Here is a 15023-nt window from a genome sequence, read left to right on the forward strand (position 1 = left end):
GTTCAGACAAAGACCCAGTTGAGATTAAAGGCAAGGACATTGTACTATTAGTTACAAGAATTTTCCTATAAGAAAATCTCTTGCATGCAGAAGGAATTCATTCCTTGAGATTTGCGTAGTTTTACAGTGTGTTGGAGCAGTGTGTGAGATCAGTGTCACACAAGGTTACAGCTGGAACACCCAGAGAAAACAACGCAAGGAAATAGGAGCCTTGTAGGGCAGAGGAGAAGGCATATGAGTTGTCTATTCTGTCTATGAGCAGAGTGAGGGATTTTACTGAGAGCTGGATAGCTGTGACAGGTAAATCTGTGTGTAATCCTGAGATATTTCCACTTGATGATAATATAGATAGTGGGGTTTTTAGCTGAGGCTTTCCCCAGAGTATTCTTCTGTGTTTCATGTGTATTGATTCTTCTTCTCTGTTATATGTGTTCTGCTTGATCCTGCTCAAATTGATTTAGCTTCTGCAAGTCTGATTGTAGAAGTAGATTAAGTATTCTGCTTTAGTTATATTGCATAATCAGGTTAATCTACAGTGAGAATTTCTACAAGAGTATTGTAGCAGATATCAATTGAAATAATTCTCTTGAACATATCAATGAAACTTTATGGAGTTGGCAGCATTGACTCAAAATCGAATGTGGAGGCTTTTAGATATGGTGTGATGAACCAAAGAGGCAAGTATATTTCCCAACCCAACAGTCATGGAGATGAAGTGAAAGAGTGTCATGTTCAATAGAAGCTCATTTCCATTAATATGTTAAGTACCCTATTTTCCCAATTTCCCCAACCATTTCTGGTCAATACCTCTTTATTTGTGACAAGCTTGAGGCAGATAAGATATGCTTGATCTATAAGTTCATCCTTCAGATGAATCCTTCAGGGTATTTTTAATGAACTCTGAGAAGAAGCGGTTTTGTCCCATCATTTCTGAAGAGTACAATGTTGTTTAATGTTTTTACAAGTCCAACAAAGGTGTAACTAGACTCCTTTTTCATGTTTAGAGAGTTTGAAAAAGAGGCGAAAAAGAACACTCCAAAGTTTCATTTCCGTAAATTTAGTCCCTTGAGTCTAAAAAGGCATAAAATGATACTTAGCAAAACCTTTTAGTCATGTTTGAATAAAGTATTCCTTTTTCATAAATAGTCTATCTGATTCCAGAAAAAGTTTAAACTTATACGAAGTAGACGTCTTTTCATTTACTTTAGTGAGTTCAAAAAGACAAGTGCTCGGCAATCTTTTCATGTCTAGGGAGTCTGAAAAGAGTTAAAAGAGGACTCCCCTTGGAGGAACGAGTGATATAAAGGGCAGAAATTAGTTATGGTCATGATGGAACTGCTCAAAACATGTAAAGGTTAAGAGGATAGTTAATAAGACCACTCATCGCAGTTTTTCCTCAGGAAAGGGTAAAACAAACAAGTGAAAGTGTATGATCATCCAAGAAGATGGTGACGATGGAATGAGAAAACCAAGGCTCATCTTGCAGAAATAGGCTGATAAAAATGGAAATCATGAGGATAGGTTTAATCTTTATACAATCTTGAAATAAAGGAAAAACTATGCTTGAGAGGGGTTTCATTTTTACACAAACTTGAAATAGAGGAAAACTATGCTTGAATTAAGTTTCCAAGCCCCCAGCATAATGACTCAATTCTAGAAACATGCCACCCAAGCTTCATTTCATTCACCTAAGTAGACTACTGGTTACTAACAGGTCAATGGAATGAAGGTCCATTTATGAAATCACATGACAGACTCGAATTGGAAGGGGATATGTTTCATTTTTTAATGAGCTTGACATAGGAAAATAACTATGCTCATGGGACCTTGTTTCATTTTCTAAAGACCTTGACACAAGAAAAGGAACTCTCCTCTGGGAATATTGTTTCATTTTTTAAGGAGCTTAACACAATAAATTAGAACTCTGCTCATAGGACCTTGATCTTGACCTCCAGGAGGCCATGGATTCCAAGAGGTTCTCATCATATGAAAAAACAATTCTCTAGAAGGATACATATCAAGATATTTAAGGGAAAGATCAGTCGTTAGTGCTCCTAGTACATAATGCACTACATCACCTACTAGATCATCAGTAGGCGCAAGCATGGAACATGTTACCAAATAATTAATCTATGGTGGGGGAGATACCACTTGCATATAAGGACCACTTAGGTAGGTTTGTTGATTGGGAGTCAAATTAGGACCAACAAATGAAAGTTTCTCAATGGTCACAATTCTTCCTTCATACGGGAAACACATCACAAGAAAGAGTGAAGAGACAAGAGCTCCAAGTCATAAATGTAGTCACACCCAAGGAGTAAATTAAAATAAAAATGGCCTTGGAATACCATCGCATTGATATATAAAGTCTTTTGTCCCAAAGTAATAAGAAATTGAGGATCTTTGAGTACGATGGACCGAGGAAGGTTTACGATGCTGTGCAACTTGAACTAGGGTTAGGGTTTTGACGATGGGCACCATGGCGGGATGCGCAGGGGGGAGTGTTGCTCCCTCCTACAGTCAAGTAGTTACGGAAAGAAGTAAGGACGTAGGAAAGCATCATTTCAAGAAGCCTCTGGAGAAGGCAACAGGAGCAAGTAACATGGACACGTTGGGAGGAAACAGACCTCATGAACAGGCAAAGGAGCAGCAAGAAGCTAGGAAGGAAAAGGAGAAAGGGGATAGCAGTCAAAAACCTACTTCTGTAAGAACATCTGGGGTCTGCAAACCTAAGTCAAACACCATCCCTCAGGTCATCTTGAGCGACCCTGCACTACAAGTGCATAGGGATCATATGACGGAACATGCGATTATCTGCAAATTCATGGGAATATGGCCGACGGAGAGGGCATTGCATGTCTAGATAAGGAGCCACTGGAAGCCAAAGGGGGAAATTACCCTTCATCTGGGATCCAAGGGCTTTTTCACAGTAGTATTCACAAGCCTAGAGGATAAAGATAGAGTATTTGAAGGAGGGCCATATTTCTACACTGCTGCAGGTCTCTACATGCGGCCTTGGATAATGAACTTTGTTCTGGAACGCGAGACATTTTCATCGGTTCCGGTATGGATCAGACTATACTCCCTTCCTCTGGACTATTGGTTACCAGAATCGCTGAAAACAATAGGCAACAAACTGGGGCATTTTCTAAAGATTTCAGATGCGACTCTGAAAGGAAAATACACCTCCTTCGCCCGAATCTATGTGGAAATGGACTTATCTGGAGCACTCCCAGACGTGATAATTTTAGAAGTATTTGATGAAGAATGGGTATAGGCAGTGGACTATGAGCACATCCCATTTAGGTGCCGTAAATAAGATGAGCATGGGCATCTATATAGAGATTGCCCAACAAACAACATCGAGAGAAATATGAAAACCAATATGGATAAAAATCTTGAGGGTTTCACCAAGGTTGGGGGCAAAGGGAAAGGCAGAAAGAGGCTGCAAAAGAAGATCAATGAGGAAAAACAATCGAGCCACAATAGATTTAATATCCTAGAAGAAGAAGACAGAAACAAAGAAATGAACCAAGAAATGGAGAACACTATCACTGGAAAGGAAAGAGATGAAAGCATGGAAGAAATCATAGAAACCATGATGCAGATAAATAAGTACCATGAGATGACTCCAAGTGAAGCAGGAACGGAGGACCATGAACTGCAGGAGATTCTAGAGAGGGAAAATATAGATCTAGAAAAATTTCTGGAACAAGGAACGACCAAAGGAGTGGACTCCCTTCCAAAAGAGGAATATGATAGGGTTCAACAACTATTCCTATGGAGATCACAATCGAAAGGAAATGGAATCAAAAGAAATCATGAAAGCCAAGAATATAGAGGGGTCAAAATGATAGAGGAGACACATGAATTATCTCCAAAGAACCCAGGTAGGAAAAGAGGAAGAAAAAGATAGAAGGAGCTACTGAATGAATGTGGAAAACTATTGATTAACTCAGATAAGATGAAAGAACTTACCAGCTACTCCTTTACTAATATTTCTTAATGAAGCTCACAACCTGGAATATTAGAGGCTTAGGAAGTAGAAGGAAACAAAGAAATCTTAGTAATAGAATAAAAGAAGAAAAACCAGATATGGTGTTTATTCAGGAAACAAAATGCTTGATGGATAAGATTAGAGAAATACATAAGAAATGACTAATCAAGTATGAATATCTAGAGGTTGAAGAAAAAAACTCAGCGGGGGGGATTCTCACACTGTGGGATCCACAAAAATTTGGAATACTAGATGCTGAGGCATCTAGGAACTATCTTTCTTTGGTATGTCAACCTTTAGGGGATAAGGAGATATACATGATCACTAATGTATATGGCCCTCAAAAGCAAGAAGATAAATTCAAGCTTCTTACCTCCCTTGAGGATCTAAGAGCAAGATACCCTAATATGCCCTGGATCGTTGCAGAGGACTTCAATATGATAAAATCTCCTACAGAGAAAAAAGGGGGCAATAGGTAGCTAGTAGATATTCCACGGCTTTCGATAACTTCATAATGACTATGGGATTAGTGGACACGAAAACAATAAATGGGACCTTCACCTAGAACAACAAGAGGGGAGGGGCTTCACAAGTCGCCTCTAAATTAGACAGATTTATTATCTCAGAGGAACTCTTTCTCTTAGGCCCGGCCATGATAGCTTCTATTCTTCCCTTTGGAGGTTTGGATAATTGGCCTGTTTAGCTAGAAGCCACTTTTATGGGCATATCAAAAAACAGATCTTTCAGGTTTGAGAACACCTGGCTCTCTCATCCTGAATTCAACAGTAATATTGACAAATGGTGGAAAGAGGATCTAAACACTCAAGGCACCAAAATGTTCATGCTCCAACAGAAAATTAAACATATCAAAGCCAAGATTAAAAGTTGGAACAAAAAGGAATTTGGAAATATCTTCAAAGCCAAAAGAGAAGTTGAGCAAAAACTCCAAGAAAACAATACGATCAACATCACAGAGGGCTTTATCAAGGAGCAGAAAAAGCTAGCGAAACTTTTCAGGAAGAATGCGAATGTCGGTGCTTACAAGAGGAGATTTTCTGGAGGCAGAAGTCAAGGATACAGTGGATAAAAGAGGGAGAAAGAAACACGAAGTTCTTCCACAAATCCACCATGGATCACAGGGCACACAACATAATTACAAAGCTCAAAGACTCTCAAGGGAGAGAATTTTTCTCTCGCAAAGACATGGAATCTCTCCTTGTACAACACTTCCTCAGTATTGTAGAGGAGTCCCTAGAGGATAGATCTAGGTTCATCAACCATTTCACACAGTACATCCCTCAGCTAGTCACCAGAGAAGATAACCACAATCTTAACAGGCCAGTGTCGGAAGAGGAGGTCAGTGAGGTGATCAATGAAATGCAAAATGGAAAAGCTCCAGGCCTAGATGGTTTTAATGTAGACTTCTTCAAAGCATGTTGGAAAACAGTTAAACAGGACATCCTTGAGGTGGTGGAAGACTCAAGAAGATCCAAAAAGGTTCTGAAGGCGTTCAATGCATCCTTCATAGCTCTGATCCCAAAAAAGGAAAATTCCATGACTCTGGATGGCTTCAGACCCATAGCCCTATGTAATGTGGTGTATAAAATTATTTCCAAGGTGATAGCCAATAGACTCAAGCCACTCTTACCAGCTCTCATCTCAGAGGAGAAAACAGGCTATGTGGAAGGAAGACAAATCCTCAATAATATTATCCAAGCTCATGAGGTGGTACACTCGCTCAAAAGCAACAAACAAGCTGGTATGATCATTCAATTAGATCTAGCGAAAGCCTATGACAAGCTTAGCTGGTCTTATATAAGAGCAGTTCTAAAAGCCTATGGCTTTGACCAAAACTAGATAAGATGGGTGATGGCACTAGTTACCACAACTAGTTTCTCCATCCTGCTTAATGGCGCTCCTTCAAGACTCTTCACACCCTCTAGAGGCCTCAGACAAGGGGATCCACTCTCACCCTTCCTCTTTGTTCTCATGATGGAAGGGCTTGGTAGAGCGATTAAAATAGCTAATGTTGAAGGAAGAATCCAGGGCATCAAACTCACCGTGGATGGAGCAGCAAACACACATCAGCAATTTGTGGATGACACAATGCTGCAGGGCTTACCCACAGTCAGGGAGGCCAGAATGATCAAACAAATTTTGAATGACTTTGCTAAGGTTGCTGGCACAGAGGTGAGCCTCAGCAAATCAAAAGTTTTTTTCTTTAATACTGACATTGCTATTCAAAGAAATATCACGAGAATTCTTGGATTTCAAAGGGACCAGCTACCTTCCAAGTATTTGGGCATACCTCTCACAGATAAACCTCTCAGCAAGGAAGTGCGGGAGTCAACTATAAATAAAATGCAGGAAAAGATTAGAAAATGGACTTGCATATCTTTAAACTTGGCAGGGCGCCTTGTGCTCAAACAGACTGTACTGCAGGCCAATCCCATTTACATGTTTTCTACTCTTCCTACTTCTAAAGGAGTCACGCAGTAGATCAGGGGCATACAAAGGGAAATTATATGGGGCAAAGGAGAAGTGAAAAAGAAATGGGCTTTAGTATCCTGAGATAAAATCTGCAAACCTAAGAACCACGGTGGCTTGGGGCTTCATGATCCTGAAACCATCAGCAAGGTTTTGGGAGCTAAACTCTAGTGGAGATGGATCAAGGAATCAACTACTCCCTGGGCTAAGCTTTGGAAACAAAAATATGCCAAGAATTGGCAGGAGAAAGATCGCATTAGAATGTCAGGGAACATTAAGGGATCCCATATTTGGAACCTTGCCTGGGAAAACAAAAGTATTGTTCAGCAACATAGTTTCTGGGAAATTCGAGCTAGGAATCTAGCACAATTTTGGGAGGATAACTGGCAGTAGGAACCCAACTTGTACAAGGATGAATTAGCAGCTCTCAAGAATGACACAGACAACAAAGGTCTACTTATGGTGAAAGACTTCTGGAACCAGGAAAGGAACAATGAAAAATGGAGAACTTGGAAGGATCTAGGCCACAATGAAGAGAGTCCTCTAAGAGCCCAGGCAGACTCTCTTACCCAAGAACTAGAGCATAGAAGGATTCTGGTATCCTCCTTGCCTGACCAACTAAGATGGGGAAAGAACACTAAAGGAAACTTTAATCTCAAAGAAGAAAAACAGGTAGTAACAGGTTTTAACTATCCCAATCCTGATCAAGTTTGGAAGAATCTTTGGCAGAGCCCTCACTGGATGAAAATAAAATTATTTATTTGGCTAGTTCATCAAAGAAAAATATTAACTTGGGAAAATATCCTGAAAAAAGGCTTCACTGGACCATCCAAATGCTACCTTTGCAACTCTCAAGAGGAGACGATGAATCACCTTCTTAACCTCTACCCTTTCACCTCCACTGTGTGGGACTGGGTGGCAATAATATTTAAACATACTAATAGGGACAAACTCATCTTCTCCAACACTTTGAGGAACTAGAGGAAAAACTTCTCGGGGAATGAAATTATTAATAGAGCTTGGACCCTGGTTCCAAGCTTTGTTATCTAGAATGTATGGAAAGAATGCAACAGTCGGATCTTCAAGAACAAAGCTAGCAAGCCCCAGCACATAATTGACCAAATTTTAAGGCAACTTAAAGATACAATCAGTAGCTTGTTGAAGACTCTGCCTAAGGACCCTCCTCTACCCCAAGATGCGAGTATTCTACTACAGTTGGGTCTTCAATCCATAAGCCCACAGGGCATTATCAAGGGAGTAAGCCAAATAAATTTAGATATAAACATTTGGAAGCCTCCTCCTCATGGTTTCTTAAAGGTCAATATAGATGGAGCATCTAAGGGCAACCCAGGGTTAGCTGGTTTTGGAGGTGTTATAAGAGATGAACAGGGGCAAATAAAGAAAATATTTCATGGCCACTTGGGGAAGGCCACTAATAACATGGCGGAACTCATGGCCCTAGAGCAATGCTTGGAAATATTGGTGAATTCAGATTCACATAATATCATCATTGAAGCAGATTTGGAACTGATTATCAGAGCGGCCAAGAAAATTTGCAATGGTACAACACCGGATAAAGTGTCGAAACATTGGAGGCTCTCGCAAGTCTTTCACCGTATTCACTCCCACCTGCAAACCTTAAAGACTATAAGCTTTGTCCATGTGAAGAGAAAGGCTAACATGGTAGCAGATCGTTTGGAGAATGAAGGAGTGATTAATAAGGAAAGGGACACCCAGCACGTCTGGGAGCTATTACCCTAAGGCAAACTGTTTGAGGATTGTCTCTGTTAGGCTACCAAAGATATGGAGCAATGGGAAAGGTGGAGAGCAGAGGAGGAAGACCAAGGATACAACGGCGTGAGGAACAATTCTGGAAGCGATGCAGGTTTGTTTGTTCATTGATCGTTGTATGGATCAATGGCAACACAACGATCAAATGAGGAGATTTTTCATCTCAACAATAAATGGTAATCACTGATTTTGCTGGGTAGAGGTTCAATAAGCGTAGTGGGAGGGCGATGCACTGGATTGCGGACCCACCTTTTTCTCATGGTAGAAAATGTAATTATTTTGAGTGTTAGACTTTTCACCTGTTTAAGGGGTTGGTTCCATTTTTTGTAAAAGGTTTAAGCCATTTCCGCTTTAGTTAGGACATGAGGACCTTTTTGGGTAAACGCAAGGTTTACCTTGTAAAATATGTAATATTATTACTGTGGTTAATATAAATATTCCTTCTTACTTGACCAAAAAAAAATAGGAAATTAAGGAAGGATCCCTAATAGTTGACTAGTTCCTTTGTTAAAATCCAACAGATTTTGGGTAACGAGCACAAGCTACAGAGAATCGAGAGCTTCCCAAGAATTTGAGAAAATAATACTAACATACACTCCTTCATCTATGAATATGCTAGGTACAACCATATCATAAGCCTGTACTATGATCTAGAAGAGCACGTAAGGAGGAAGATGATATCTTTCCAATTGAATCCAATCAAAGAAAGTGAACATATTACTTGGAAGGGGTGCCATTGGAACATGAGAATTTCACCCTTATGATATGGGAAGGGGAGAAATTCTCCTTTATGTTGTGGGAACAGGAGGATTACCCCCGTGTGCCATGGGAATGGGAGGATTATCCCCTTATGCCATTGGAACGAGAGGATTTCCCCATAGTTCATTAGAGCCTAAAGAAACAAGAAGAACCTGAGTAGTATAAGACTCACTCTCTATGGGAAAAGTATGATCAATGGAAGGTGGATTTGAGTCACCATTTTCTCAACCAATGGTTGGTCAGGAATAGACTCATGGGATTCACATTCAGAGAGAGTGGGATTGATTGGAGATGGATTCTGATCAATCACTTCATCAACTAGTGGAGGATTAGGGGAAAGCTTTCGGTACCCAACCAAAATTTTTGGTTGAGAAATAGTAAGGTTTTTCAACATTTTTGAGGCTTCATCCATATAATAACATGATTCCCTTTACATAACCTACAAGGAAACTTAACTTTACCCTTTTTCCTATGGATCTTACTATCACTAGTTGATGGTTTGTCACCATTATGATCTCCATAAGCTGATGACCAGGGATGATGTGAGCATGTGTACCACACTTCTAATACCTATGGAATACCATGACAATCTCTAAGAAGGTGGTCACCCTTACATAACTTGCAAGGGAATTTACCTTTACGAGGCTAATTGGAAGGTATCTCCATATTAGTTGCATTGGAAGCAATGGTTTCTTGATTTCCCCCCTTCTTATTTGGCTTCTTCTTCTTCTTCTTCCCTTTCTTCTTCTTCTTAGATTTTTGGTTACTAGAATCGAGACTTTCATCAGGAAAGGATGAAGGAAGGGATGAATAAATAGTAGGCAAAGAAGGTACGTGGACCATCGTCCAATATGCCTGAAGGTACATGGAGAAAAATATGATATACCTGACGTACATGGAACAAGATATCACCCCGAGAATGTAACGATGACAAGTAATGACAACTCCTATGTTTAAAGACGTCGGAACATGTCTCTAGCCTAGACCTCTATGTGTGTTGTTAAATGGTACAAATGATCCTTAGGTTGATTCAGTAAATTTTAGAGTTGATATTGATTGTGTTTCATTTTGCAAGGCTCACCTCAAGTTCACCTAAACTCCCTATAATGAAATCTAGCATGATAATAAGAAATATTTTATTTATTGGGGGTTTTCGCAGTGCATTATACTAGATATAATTTTTGCGATTCAACTGTGTTAAGTCATTCATCTATGACCATTTCCATGAGAGGTAGTCGTAACTGACTAATTTCTCATGATTTTTGAATAGTCCACTTGGCATTCATTGCATCAGGTGATGCTCACAGGGGTGAAGAAGTGGGATTGAAACTAGTGAAATAAATCACATAGCATCAATCATCACTTCCAGGGCTTGCACTCGGTAACCAAGAATTGCCGAGAGTTCACCCATCCCAAATCGCCTTTGGCTCAAGCACGCTTAACTGTGGAGTTTTCCCCACAATCAAGCCCACTTAGCTTGCTACCCAATTTGTAAAACCTTAGCAAGTATTGTGCCTCATGAACCATTCAAGTAGAGTTCCCTTCACTCTTTTGAATTAAGTATTGGGGGTTTTTGCAGTGTATTATATTAGATATCATTTTCGGGATTCAACTACATTAAGTAAGTCATTCATCTATGACCATTTCCATGGGAGGTAGTCGTAACTGACTAATTTCTCATGATTTTTGAATAGTCCACTTAGCACTAAATGCATCAGGTGATGCTCACAGGGGTGAAGAAGTGGGATTGAAACTAGTGAAATAAATCACATAGCGTCAATCATCACTTCCAGGGCTTGCACCCGATAACCAGGACTTCTCGGGAGGTCACCCATCTTAGATTGCCTCTGGCTCAAGCGCGCTTAACTGTGGAGTTTTCCCCACAATATAGCCCACTTAGCTTGCTACCCCATTTGCAAAACCTTAGCAAGTATTGTGCCTCATGAACCATTCAAGTAGAGTTCCCTTCACTCTTTTGAATTAAGTATTGGGGGTTTTCGCAATGCATTATATTAGATATCATTTTCAGGATTCAACTGCGTTAAGTAATTCATTCATTTATGACCATTTCCATGAGAGGTAGTCGTAACTGGCTAATTTCTCATGATTTTTTAATAGTCCACTTAGCACTCATTGCATCAGGTGATGCTCATAGGGGTGAAGAAGTGGATTGAAACTAGTGAAATAAATCACATAGCGTCAATCATCACTTCCGGGGCTTGCACCTGGTAACCAGGACTTCTCGGGAGGTCACCCATCTTAGATTGCCTCTGGCTCAAGCGCGCTTAACAGTGGAGTTTCCCCACAATCTAGCCCACTTATCTTGCTACCCCATTTGCAAAACCTTAGCAAGTATTGTGCCTCATGAACCATTCAGGTAGATTTCCCTTCACTCTTTTGAATTAAGTATTGGGGGTTTTCGCAATGCATTATATTAGATATCATTTTCGGTATTCAACTACATTAAGTAAGTCATTCATCTATGACCATTTCTATGAGAGGTAGTCGTAACTGAATAATTTCTCATGATTTTTTAATAGCCCACTTAGCACTCATTGCATCAGGTGATGCTCACAAGGGTGAAGAAGTGGGATTGAAACTAGTGAAATAAATCACATAGCGGAAATCATCACTTCCGAGGCTTGCACCAGTAACTAGGACTTCCCGGGAGGTCACCCATCCCAGTTTGCCTTTGGCTCAAGCACGCTTAACTGTGGAGTTTTCCCCACAATCAAGCCCACTTAGCTTGCTACCCCATTTACAAAACCTTAGCAAGTAGTGTACCTAATGAACCATTCAAGTAGAGTTCCCTTCACTCTTTTGAATTAAGTATTGGGGGTTTTCGTAGTGCATTATATTAGATATCATTTTTGGGATTCAATTGCGTTAATTCATTCACCTGATGCAATGAGTGCTAGTGGACTATTCAAAAATCATGAGAAATTAGTCAGTTACGACTACCTCTCATGGAAATGGTCATAGATGAATGACTTACTTAATGCAGTTGAATCCTAAAAATGATATCTAATATAATGCACTATGAAAACCCCCAATACTTAATTCAAAAGAGTGAAGAGAACTCTACTTGAATGATTCATGAGGCACAATACTTACTAAGGTTTTTCAAATGGGGTAGCAAGCTAAGTGGGCTTGATTGTGGGGAAAACTCCACAATTAAGTGTGATTGACCCAGAGGAGATCTGGGATGGGTGACCTCCTTTGCAGTCCTGGTTACTGGGTGCAAGCCCCGGAAGTGATGATTGGCGCTATGTGATTTATTTCACTAGTTTCAATCCCACTTCTTCACCCCTGTGAGCGTCACCTGATGCAATTGGTGCTAAGTGGACTATTGAAAAATCATGATAAATTAGTCAGTTACGACTACCTCTCATGGAAATGGTCATAGATGAATGACTTACTTAACGCAGTTGAATCCCGAAAATGATATCAAATATTTTATTTTCAATGAAAATCTATCTATGGGAGGGAAGAAACAACACAAAATGCAGCAAATAAAGCTTCCCAAGTAGATTTTTCTAATGCAATTGTTCCAATTCCATGCAATGTAATCTATGCACAATTTCCTTTCCTTTTACGAAAATGAAAATTCTAACTATGCAAATGTAACCTATGCAAGAGAATTCTTCAAAACAATCACAATGTGATTCCAAATCGGTGAAAGAACAATATAAGAAGGCTACTTATGAAAGCAATACCTTCCTTCACTAATGCAATGAAAGAACCAATAAAGTGTAAAGGAAATTTCACAAAAATTATGCGACCGAATGAAATCAAATGTGATCTGAGATTTCATTAACAGAGAAATCAAACTGAAATTTGCTGAAAATTCCAAAGATCAAAAGAGATGTCACTCAAAGGAGATTAATACTCATACAAAGTTTTAGAAAAAATACAAGAAAAAACACATAATTTCATACAAGGGATTGGCTTTACAAAGACACAGACAAACTCGAGAACTCAAGAAAAATTTTCTAGACCAAATCAGAATTAGCAGCAAGGCAAAGGAATTAATTTTTTTGCACCCTACAAGATCAACGCAGGTGCAGAACAGACATCAGTTCACTACAGCGCAGACACAAAGAATATACAGGTGCACTAAAGCACTCTATCTCAGAACAGGGAATGCACTGGAGATTTTTTGGTTAAAACACGACACGAGAAACCCAACAAAGCTCAAAAGGGTGTTTTCCTAAGGTCAATAAATGTCTAAATGAGTCATTTAAGGTTGCTATGAGAGGTAAAAATTGTTAAGCTCAATGAAAACACTAAGGGAAAATATCATCCCTAGTGGAGTCACCAATTTTTATATGAAATTTTCACTATCACAAACAAAGGTGAATTCCCTAGATCTAGTGGTCTGATCTAGAACAACAAAAAGCTAAAAGCTAAAAGTTTTCCTTAGATAAATTAGAGTATGGGAAATAAGCCTACCTAGAATCTGTAGCAAGCCTTCCTTTCCTCCTTTCTTGTAAGCTCCAACTCTGGCTCCAAATGTTATAATTAGAACCTCTACACACGACTAAAACAAGCAAAGGAACCACAATCCACGCAGCATAATTTAAAATCTATATTCAATGAGTCAGCATGGCATTGAAATACATTAGTGCAAACGTAACACAAAAAATATAGGAAAACAAGATACTCTTTGTATTAATAAAAATAGGAGAGAGTGACAAGCATAAATAGAAGTCTGATTTTGTAGATGTCTCCCCAAGTTGACTTGTCCTTCCTTGCCACAAAGCACTCATCAACATCAACCCTAATGCATGAATGTGATAACTTCTTAGGCTCAAAGAAGCATCACAAGGGCACTATCAATCTCCAAAATCCAACCCAGACTCTATGGGAGGTAATAAATATATAGGGTAAGAGTGGTAGTTTAGGATTTACCATTCTAGGCTTAAGATCCACATATGCTGGGAGAATGCCTCAAGGTATAAGAGATAAGGTCTCCAAGATAGGATCAGATAGGAATTCAAAATCTATATCCATAATAAATAGTTAAAACTACCTTGGAAGCTTCTGGAAGATGAATCTTCAGACATATTTTTTAATTTTCCCAAATTTCTAGAATCATCGCACCTGCAGAAGGGAGCAACATGTGTTGATCAGCGATGGTTCTCATGTATGAAACATGCGTTCAACCTAGGTGGATGGTAATGAAATATGTGTTGGGGCTAAAAACAATGTTTTTGAGCTAATTATCCCAAAATCTCAGAGTTTTTGGAGAAGTGATGCTTAAGGCTCTGTAAAAGGATTATGACAAAGTGTTCATGGATGTTGATTGATTCAGTTTGCAGGAATTTTGGGTTGATGTGAAAAAATGGTCTATAATAGAGTGATTTCACTCAGATGTGTGTGGACCATTTTCTATAGTCTCAATTGCAAAGCACATGTATTATGTGACCTTTGTAGATGATTTTTCCTGCAAATGTTGGATCTACTTTATGAAGAAGAAAGATGAGGCTTATTTAAAGTTTTGCTAATTTAAAGCCTTAGTTGAAAATGAGACTGGAGAGAAAATTAAATCCCTGAGAAGTGATAATGGAGGAGAGTATGTGTCTAATGTATTCAAAGAATTATGTGCTAAGGTGAGTATTAGAAAGGAGTTGACTTCACCTCACAACCCATATAAAAATGTGTTTTCAAAGAGGAAAAATAGAAGCATTGTATGGGATGCAAGAGAAATGTTGCATCATCAAGGAATTCCACTATACCTATGGGAAGAAGCATGCAATATAATTGTTTATTCGCAGAACATATACAATTGTTTATTTGTATAACATGATCCCTTACAAAATTCTTGGAATGATCACACCTAAAGAGGCTTTCTTTGGGAGGAAGTCAAATGTCTCCTACTTTCGCATTTTTGGATCCATGGTTTGGGGGATCTTTGTAGGATATAAAGAGACACCTCATATTTACCAGGTGTATATACCCTCACTCAAGATGACTATGATGAGGAGAG

The sequence above is a fragment of the Pinus tabuliformis genome, chromosome 7 (assembly GCF_031772625.1).
Source record: "Pinus tabuliformis cultivar Carrire ecotype Pingquan chromosome 7, CPIR1, whole genome shotgun sequence".
Taxonomy (NCBI): Eukaryota; Viridiplantae; Streptophyta; class Pinopsida; order Pinales; family Pinaceae; genus Pinus; species Pinus tabuliformis.